Source organism: Oratosquilla oratoria, chromosome 12, assembly GCF_046742065.1.
Source record: "Oratosquilla oratoria isolate Oo_2021 chromosome 12, ASM4674206v1, whole genome shotgun sequence".
Taxonomy (NCBI): Eukaryota; Metazoa; Arthropoda; class Malacostraca; order Stomatopoda; family Squillidae; genus Oratosquilla; species Oratosquilla oratoria.
Window position 1 is genome coordinate 40783786 of NC_134788.1, and position 10839 is coordinate 40794624.

Consider the following 10839-nt stretch of genomic DNA (forward strand, 5'->3'; position numbering starts at 1 on the left):
ACACTTAAAGATGGACCGAAATGCATGGTTCAAGGTGCCAAAATTATTTTGAAGTGAACAAATATTTCAACTTACCTCTGAACTTTGTCTTGCCAGTCAACCAATGCTTTTTATTTATTTATTTATATACATATATATATTTAGTAAGAATTATATTTTGATCCTCTTAATTTCCCCGTTTCATGCATTTGTTTATGTAGTTATTGGTCACTGATCGCTTGTCTTCCAATGCACAATTATAACGCCTCTCATAGTGTTTTGGTTAAGTTTACATTACCTCTAATAAATTCTATAATAGCAATTAATTTTTTCTTTCTTTTATCTTCTGTTTTGCGAAACTAGGCCAGATAAGTGGATATTCTTATTTCATTTCCTTGTGTGAATGTTCGTGACAATTTATATTTTCTGTTATTTGGACCTAACTCGTTATCGAATATGTCACTCATACTTTATAAGCATCTGTGTTAATGTTGGATGTATGCCAACTTCTCAATGACTCACGATATACGCTTGTCTCTTGTCTTTTTTCTCAACCTAGTGATAAATTAAAGTAAATAGAACGTAGTTATAAATAAGTGATAATTATATATCTACGTTGCTTGGGGAATTATATAGTAATTAAAGCATGCTATTCAAAATAAACATGTAACCTAATATTGAAAAAAAAAAACATAAATTCATCATACCGCTCACAAATCAGTTGAACTCAATCAGAAACAGAAATAAATTTATATGATTGATATATCGCTTGTGTAATCTAGTAGATGATTTTTTTAGGGTCACAACAAATTAGATAATTAATTATTTGAATGAATTCAAACTTGTCAAGCGCACTTATAAAGTGGGAGGATAATAAAATATACAACTTTTCACGAGGACATTATGCAGGAGAGCCAGATAAAGAAAAGTTCGTAAGGGTATACTATAGAATCTGGATACTATGGCCTATTGTTCTACACTGTTTATAAAAAAGTTGTTGATAAAGTTCAGTCGACTCCTTTTCAAAAGGCAGGTTGGCAAAATCTGAGTAATTCATTGTGTACTGACACTAGTATCTTTGTTTTGGCTGTCATCTGGGTATTTTATTCAGCTGCATGTAAACCATTTGGTAACAGAGGAGAACTTATCTCGAATAATCCCTTCCATACACAGACTATTATTCTTCTCTAGATGTTACCAGGCTGCTCCAGCTCTAGCTGCTCCACATAAACCTCTTCAGTAGCATATGGAACAATGTTCAGGAACAACAATAAGTAAATCAAGTATAAATGAGTGTAGCACTGATTTTTATACTCTGTACTTAAAAAAGTGGAAGTTACTGGTAAACCATAGAGAAATCAATAGATGATGATAGCCACTATATTCTTCAGGAAATGCTTAATGCTCAGCAACTGAAAAATAATATAACAGCCTAGAATTAATAAAGATAAGCTATTAGTTTTAATAGATTAAAACCAGTGGAATTCTGTATTGACATATCAGAATTTTAGAATTAGTTGCCACTAGGATGTAACTCGTGCAAGAATTGAATAAGGAAGACTGTATGAATAAGTGTAAAAAACCAAGTAAGTAAATGTACACATCATGGAGACCATGTGTGTGACAAGTAAAATGCAAAAAAAAAAAAAAAAAAATCAAATTAACTTAGTGGGGTGTTTATGCAAATTATGGTCTTCATTTATGAGGGAAGATGTGTAAGGTGCAAACAAAATAATGAATGAAGGTGTATGGCCTGAGAATATAGGTACAAAACTCTCATCTAGGAAGAGAATGCATAGTTGTCCATGTTCACATGAGGTTCCTGACATAATATCACAAAAGTGATTGATTTAGTTTTATTTCACAAACATTCTTGATCAGGGGGATGGTGCCCTATTAAAGGACTTGATTTTGGTGGTTCTTCTGAGTGGATATCCTTCCAAACTGCTGCATTGTATCAGGATTCAACCTTTCACACTTGACCATAAGTAAGTCTTTTCTGTATCCGTCATCTTCCATCCATCTGTTTTTACAGATACTGTAGGTGTGATACTGAGTGAGTGACAGAATTCCTCAAACACCTAATACTTGACTGCTCTTCACTTCTTTTTTGGCAGCAACACAAAATCTCTTCACTAAGTGAATTATTGAATGAATTGGTTGCTGTGGCCAGTTTTTCAGGGACAATGGGTTGTACTACAACTGTCCTTACTTCATGCTGTTTCCTTGAAACTGTCATTTACCATTTCTATTATTCTACCTCCTCATATCCCTGTGGTAGGGAGAGAAAAAAAAATCTTCCCATGATTCCTATGCTAGTAAAAGATGACAAATTGGGACAGAATAATGGGACTAGGGATCCTGTTCTCTGTATGTTCATCCTTTATACATCTACATGAAAAATACATATAAGGTCATGAACTTGAAAGACATGGTAAATGTGGACAAGGTCTTAGTCTGTCAATCTATGTAGAGCAGTGGTTCCTAACCTTTTTCAGTGCCCATACCCCTTGATTATCTCAAAAATCTTTCTCATACCCCCATCCAATATAAATAAAATGCAAACATATGAAAAGGATTAATTATACAACCTTCACTGAGAAATGAGTAAATATATTCAATTACTGAGGAAAGGTACTCTTTATTTCAAATTAGAAATGTCAATTATTAGGATACAATGCACATAATGCTTTCTAATGGTAAGTATACAGTACCATTGCACTGGCTATCATGTCTTGTACTCCCAAGGTTAACCCATTAAACTCCGATGACAAGATGTCTTGTCATTTGGTCAAATAAAACAAAAAATCATAATAAAACAACAAAATGTTTGATGATCAAACAGCACCAGAAAAATATGACGTCGTCAGTCCTCCTCCTCTTCGAGGAGGAGGACTGACGACGTCATATTTTTCTGGTGCTGTTTGATCATCAAACATTTTGTTGTTTTATTATGATTTTTTGTTTTATTTGACCAAATGACAAGACATCTTGTCATCGGAGTTGAATGGGTTAAGGTTTTGTATCTCTGGGGTACAGGTACCCCAGGTTAAGTACTACTGATGGAGAGGCACTATGTGTATCTTATGTTGCCCCCACAAAATGAGCATTTTTGAGATAATCTTCTCCCTGATCTTCATGTTCAGGGTACTGGTCCTTGGTATCCAGACAGCCTGAGAGCTTTCTCTAGTAAATTTTGTTTTTCTTTCTTTTTTCCACATGAAGAGAACTGACAACTGTTCCCCCCGTCTCATACCAGCTAATGACACAAAAAAAATCTCCAAAGACTGGATGAAGAGTACAAGAATCAGTAGCTAACATTGCTTCTCAGCCTTGCAGAAGGGAATGGATAAAACTAAAAAATAAAAAAAAATTGGTTTGGAACAGGAGGGCATCAGAAAGTCATGGGAACAAATTGAAAATAGGACCACATGTCAAGAAATAGTTTTCTGAGCAGGTGCATCAACTCTTATAATAGTCTAGAAGATGATCTAGCCTAAGCTGAAACAATAGATAAACTTAAAGCCATGTATGGTAAATGAAGAAAAAGAGATGAGACACTACAAGGGTAGTTACTTTCCTATACATTATGGTTAGATACACAAACACAACATAGACAAAATATCTTCCTAGATAGATCTGTTGGAGGACCCAAGGACCAATATTGGCTACTTTGAGACTAAGTTTCCAGTCTATAAAACTCAAGACAACAGTCATTATAATGTAAATGGAGGTTTTCATAAGTATGGAAGCCATACCTTTTAATTACTTGAATACTGTACTATTGTAAGGGTGATATGTATCATTCTTATGAGGGGAACTGTATAGATATTTTATATATGTTTGATGATGGTTATTAGAATCTAGAATCTCCACCTTTCCTTGCCATCACTAGGGGTACAGAGATGGCTCTTATTCACTGGACCAGGCCTAGGCTCTCATCAAAGAGATTTGTAAGTCTAGTATTATAACTGGTATTAATTTGTACTCCATTAATTATGTGATTGTTATCATTATATATATATATATATATATATATATATATATATATATATATATATAATATAATCTATCTTTAGTGTAGAAGTAGTCATGGAGAAGTAATTTGAGATTATAACTATGAAGAACCCACTTAAGTAGGAGGCAGCAATAGAACAAAAAGAAATGATTATTAAGGAAGAGTTCATTGACAGAGTTTGATTATTCTGTGAACCTGGTCTTCTTAGTATCCCAATAGGAATAATGAAGGTAGAATAAGCTGTAGTGGTTGTTGATGTTAAGTATCATGGTAATGAAGTAGTGATTTAAAACAGAGGGTTGAAACACAATAAGTAAAGATGGGCAGTAGGTAGATGGTTCTCTCTGTTGTTTTCTCCTTCCAAGAATTAAGCAAAAGCTTTGCCTTCTAGGACCATAATGCAGAGGTACCTGTGGAGAAACCATTGAAGAACCCAGTAAAGGAGAATGAAGCAACAAAATCCAGGAAAGTAACTATTACAAAGGAAGTAATCAATGAAGATCAAGAATTTTGTGAAATTGTTAATTTCAGTTTGCCAGTAAAAATTAAACAAGTTAAATGGGAAAATAATACATCAGATGAAGAAAAGGAAACAACAGTGGAAAGTAAGTCTCACAGAGTGGGGAATATCTCATAGATTATTTATAAGTGTTATTTATGCAAGGAAAGTAAGATCACTAAAATAATATCAGCACAATTTTGCTTAGGTAACAGAAGCTATATGCTCCAGATACAGGCACCACACAGTATGATAGTAATTATGGTTCCTATAAATAATACTGACAAAATAGAAAAGATAAACACCACATTAAAGACAAATCAGAAAAATATTCTCAGAAGCTATAGAAAACTACAACTCAAGCTACATGCCAGAGACAGTCTACCTAATAATAATAATAATGATAATAATAATAATGATAATAAGTAAAGTGAATCTAACAGAACAAGAAAAAGATCAGCTACAGAAACTAAAGACGTCAAAACATATAGACAAAAAAAAAAAAAAAGAGATAGAAAAAAATGAGAGATGTTTACAGATTACCTAGATGAAAAATGTGGAGTACAAGTGTCAAGCCCATGATATCAGAAAACAGGAAAATAATTAAAAGATTATGCAAGATGAATTAGACATGGAAATAACACCACCCTTTTTCAAAAAAAAAAAAAAAAAAAATGCTAAAATAAATAAATAAATAAAAACTTATGTAGAAATTCCAGAGAAGATATCAAAGTATTGCCTGAAACATCAGGGCCTGTTAGTAGTAAACACTCTGACACATTGGTTAATTTACTGACAGGAAATCTATAGCTTCACAGGAGTTGGTAATAAGCCTTGGGTTCTCCAATCAATCCCTCTTAGGAAAAAAATTGTATTGAGTCTGTGTTGTATAAATGTAGGACTGTTTCAGTGTCACTGGTTTAAACGTAGTAGGAGAACAAGTCACCAGTTGTCAGCACATATGTGAAGAGAAAAATACAATACTCAAGTTGATAGATATCTTGAGCCTAGTGTGGGCCTGCACTTCTAGAAGGAAATGAGATGATGGATTTTGAAGATTAGGGGTAGGGAAATGATTGTCTTGTCCCATAGGATAACCACATGCAGCTACCCACCATTGGATGTAGGAGGGTTAATTGCCTATTTATTATTTCTGTACCTGACCTCATTATAAACCTAAAGGTCTTCTGTCAGCATGTTTTGCCATTGTCTTCCTTTGTGAACCACTATATTATGTTTTCTTACAGATGGGCCCAGAACATACATCCTGGAATCTGGATTAAAAGTTGATATGGTATACGAACCCAAAAATTACATGAAGAGTGTACAGCCATGTGTTTTGGAAGTAGATATGATCACAAGTCAGGATAGCAACCAAATCAAGAAAATGCAGAAGGCCTCAGCTCAAAGTGCTGCTATTGGAAGAGTACATCATGCTGTGGGTACAGATATTAATGGACATTGATATAGTCATGTGGACCAACAGAATATAGATACTAACTCTGGGGATACAGACAACCCATGTCTTTCCAAAATGGTGGCAAGTATTGGTTAAGAAATCATTTGGTAGTTCAGGTCTTGTGTACAAAAAAAAAAAAAAGGAAAAAGTGTTTGACTAAGGAGGGCCTTCAAGGAGGCACATTGATTTGACAGATGGAAGCAGACCTGCAAAATGCATTGTGGTCTATAAGGTTAAGGAGTGTGGAATATTATATGCCCAACTTTAGACATTCAAAGTTGCTTGCAAGAGTCCATATAGGTGACAGTCCATATAAGTGCAGAGTGCGGAAAACAGTCCATACAAGTTGGAGATTTAAGAAGACATGGAAGAGTTCACACAGGTGAGAGACCGTATGAGTGCATGGAATGTGGGCAGCAATTCACACAACTTGGACATTTGAAAAGACACTCAAGTGTTCATACTGGTGAGAGTCCATATGAGTGTAAGGAGCGTGAGCAGCAATTCACAAGACTGGGAGGTTTACAAGCACACACAAGGATTCATACAGGTGGACAACAATTCACACAAAGGTTTAAAAGCTCACAATAGAATTCATACTGGTGAAAATCAATTCACAAGACTTGAAAACTTAAAAAGGCACTTGAGAGGTCATGTAGTTTAATTTCCATAAAAGTTTAAGGAGTGTGGGTACATATTCATAGAGCATGAAGCTTTGCAAAAGTACACCAGTGAAAAAAATGTAATTGTATTTACTGTAATTGAAATCTGTGAGTTTTGATTAATTTTGGGGACAGAGAGTTGGAGGTGGGTCACTGATAAAATGAAGTGGTCTTGCTGTGGATGTGCTGTGTCTTGCTGCATTGCCTCTGACCCACGGCAATGGATGAGATGCAGGGAGGAATCCATAAGGAGCCAAAATGAGAGGGAGGGGTGGTAGATAGGAGTGAAATGAGTGTATGCCTTTTGACTTTGGCTACCTCCCTGGTATGGGGGAAAGAGCCCTTGGTATATGTATGTGATATGTGGGATAGGAACTATGTGGGGTCTTTTAATTAGTTTATGTTTTTTATTCCAATATTTCCTGTCATTTCACTTCAGTGTGATTGGCATCCTCTACTGGTGATCAGTGTCATTCTTACCCCATGGCTGGAGTGACAAGCTTGTATGATCCAGTCCATTATTTCAGTGAACTCCATTATTTATGATATTTCGTGGTTGTAGCACAAATTTGAATCAACTAGCCTGATGATTGAGATATCTTGTGTAAACAAATTGTTAATAGTGTTGCAGATGTGAAAACATGATGTTCAGCTAAGTAGTCTCACACAAGCCAAAATTCCCAACAAAAAATGTTAAGGGTCAAACACTAGAGCAATGGCGGAAACCACAACATACAAAAGTATTATTAGACAAACCAGGTGTCCAAAAATCCCCATATATATATATATATATATATATATATATATATATATATATATATATATATATATATATATATATATATATATATATATGAATGAAATGCAGTACTTGAAGACTTCACAAGTCTCTAGTCTGTTTATATAGCCTCTGGACATCTATATACCAAAAGCTTTTTCCTTCTTATAAAGGAAGTAGTTAAGTCAAAGGCATGTACCTATTTCCATCCATTCTACTTCCCTCCACCATCCTTTCCATTCCTCCTATTTCTGCTCCCCATGGATGACGGGTCATCCCTGCATCCACCAACTGCCCTGGGTCAAACACAATGCAGCAAGACACAGTATATTCAAGGCAAGGTCACTTCACTTAATTTGGTGAGCCCCCTCTCCTTCCCCTCATGCAGAAAAAGAGAAGACAGAGAGAAATCCCTTTGGGCTGAGTCAATATATCATTCACATATAAGCAATCCCCCCCCCTGCCCCCTATCCCTCCCTTGGATAACAGTATTATCCATACACAATCATTCTCCACTCACCCCTATCTCTTGCCTTCTCCCTTCCTTATTCAACATACATCCCCTTTTGCTCAGCACCCCATTCACCCCATCCATCCATCTCATCCACAGTCATCCCCTCAAGTTCACTCTCTCCACCTCAGCCTTCCACACCTCTTTTACTAATCTTTTATCACTCTAGATGTGCTCTGAAATAAACAGAAAGTAAAATAGAATGTTTAAATTATTCATCTGATTTTCACTTATGTGTAATTACCCAATTGTGATGTACAGGAATGGTACTTGTATGGTCCCTTTTTTCATTTATCACAATACAGTTTTACCTTGGGTTATATCATCTGAGATATCCTAGAAGCTGATACATTGGGATTCCTTACCAGATGAAGTTCTATCTGTCACTAATATAGCAACATTCAAGACAGCTATTACCCTCCACATTGGTGAACTTCTCTATTATCTTTGCTAACACTCCACATTCCTTAGTAGAATACCAATCTTATCTACTTTCTTTTTCCTAACTGTAATGATGCTCTCTCCAGTCACTACATTTATCCTTTCTCTTACTGATATTACTTGTGACTGGTGCATCAGTAGTTTGTGGCTTTCATGGAGCCTTCCTATATAGGTACGGGCCTGGGAGGCCCACCGAGTAGGAATCTGTATATGGAAAATGGTTTCTTGACATTCTTCAGGCATGCTGTCTTTAATGTGTACTCAAGACCTTGGGACACTGATCTTAAGATATTTTGTCCATTTTATTTACTCCTCTAAATGATGTGAACACTATCAAGTGACTACTTTGTCTTCTTTTGTTCATCTTCATCTCCAACCATTGGTTGCTGCCCATTTTATTGATCAATATTATAATAATTTTTCATATTGAGTGCCTTCCCTGATTTTTCCATCATGTCTTTTATTGTCTTCAATATTTCATTCTTATCTATAAGTGCCCTCTGATAATTTTTTCTTATTTCATTAATAATATTGGTGTGTGTATATACAGTATATATATATATATATATATAATATATATATATATAGCTCCCAAGATCTACACTATATCTTCCGGACGTCATGTCTATCGACTCTCAGGCCTCTTCCTCCACCTTCAAAGTTTTGTTTTATTCATTTATTCATTTGTTCATTTTTACTAATTTAAATTCCATTTTTTTTTTGTGGTGGGTCCCGTGCTATAACTTAATTCCTCTACTTCCTGTGTTTCTAATAAGTATCTCCTGGTCACCGGAGTAACGATTGACGTCTGAAACTGTTGGCAGTCTGTGTGCACGCGCGCAATATCGATCACCGGAAACCTCATCCAAAGGAAACAGCAAAGCTTTGAAATTGGAATGTATCAACATGACAACACCGTTGTAATTACTGTCGTAGGGAATATAAGACAAAAATGCTGTGTGACTTCAACTAAAAATATATAATTATACTGTTACTGCTATTTTTTAAACGACCTCCATCCTCGTGGAACTGTGTGGACCAGTATCTCACACAGTCCACTGGGCCCTCTCTCGCTAATGACTGTGGTCGACTACTATTATATATTTTGCATTTACCTTAATAAAGCCCAATACAAAAGTTCATATATCAAATTTTCTACTACAGTCTGCTCAAAATCGAGGTTTTGTGTATGTGCTGATTTAGGGTGTGGGGACCTGGTACTTCGAAGCATAGGAGAACTGATCTTAAGCTCTTCAATACGGTTCAAATATTCGAGCGCACATTAACTGCCTGGCGTAAAGTGATGCATCATAATACGCGCATGATAAAATATAAAGTTAGAGCTGTTATACTCGTTCCCTTTCACCCAGGTTGTAATCACTGGAAAAATAAGTGATCAAGCCTGTTCAACTACAACTACAAAATAAATAAAATCAGGAAGCCGACTCTGGCATCCTCATATACTCACTCGCACCTCATGACGCCTCCGTAGACGTCATCATATTCTAAGGGTTAAGAGTGAGAATTATGGTCTACATCTCATTCACGCTACAATGCTAAATGGTTGTTGTTCATTTTCTGCTGTCACCTCTGCTAGACGAGGGTAGAATACTTTTCCCCTTGGACCCACCCCGCCTATAATCGTGAAGGTTATCGAAGTGAATGAGCCCGTCCACGTTTTGTATACGTCTCTCGTACATTCTGATGCTCTCATTCTCATTTCGGGTACTACTATTACTACTACCACTGCTACTACTAGCATTAATACTATACTATTACTAAAAAAATATAATAATAATGATAATAATAATAATATTAGTGATAACAATAATGATAATAATAATAATAGTAATAATGATAATAGATAGATTTTATTTGGCAATGAATCAATGTACATGAAGTGCAAATAATAACAAGAACACATAGTTCAGAATAATAAAAGCAAATTGCCGAGGATAACACAAAAAGCATGTACGCTTATTTCCATTGTGGTCCTCATCAGATTGTTATTCTACACTAAGTCACACTGACAACATACGTAGGGGGTTAAGGGGACCAGAGACAATCATGGGTAATACCAGTCAGTACACATATGACACATAAACATTGTTATAGTTTTGCTAATATTACTAAAATGTTTGTACATACAGGAATATTGAGAACAAAAATTTGAGCACCATCACAAAAAGGATCATTGCATAAGCAAAGGAACAACAAAATAATGTTAAACTGTAACAAAACAGTATGAGTGAGTACTATATCAGAGTAGTACCATTAATGATATACTGCATTATTCTACTGTTGTATAAACATGTATGAGCGAGTACTATATCAGAGTAGTACCATTAATGATATACAATATTCTACATCTGTAACATGTAGTTATAGTGAATGCTACACTGCAGCTAGGGTTACCTATTAAGTCTAACATTTAATAATAATGATAATAATTAAGTAACATTTAATAATAATAATAACAACAATAACAGCAA

General features: G+C 35.2%; 1 protein-coding gene and 1 long non-coding RNA gene across 5 annotated transcripts in view; one reads left to right on the forward strand and one right to left on the reverse strand.

Annotated features, from left to right (window-relative positions):
• Nucleotides 1-840, reverse strand: part of LOC143031508 (uncharacterized) — a 28413-nt gene extending 27573 nt beyond the window's left edge. For 2 of the 4 annotated variants that reach the window (XM_076195444.1, XM_076195445.1), the window contains exon 1: nt 278-840. The gene's annotated coding sequence lies outside the window, so the exon portion shown is untranslated. Of the gene's footprint in view, nt 1-75 lie in introns of all 4 variants that reach the window. The other 2 variants (XM_076195443.1, XM_076195442.1) reach the window with 2 other exon arrangements.
• Nucleotides 841-939: 99 nt separating this feature from the next.
• LOC143030709 (uncharacterized) lies at nt 940-7406 on the forward strand. Its single transcript, XR_012966928.1, has 3 exons — nt 940-1967; nt 4389-4602; nt 5744-7406. It is a non-coding gene; the product is annotated as an uncharacterized LOC143030709 (long non-coding RNA).
• The last annotated feature ends 3433 nt before the right edge of the window (nt 7407-10839 follow it).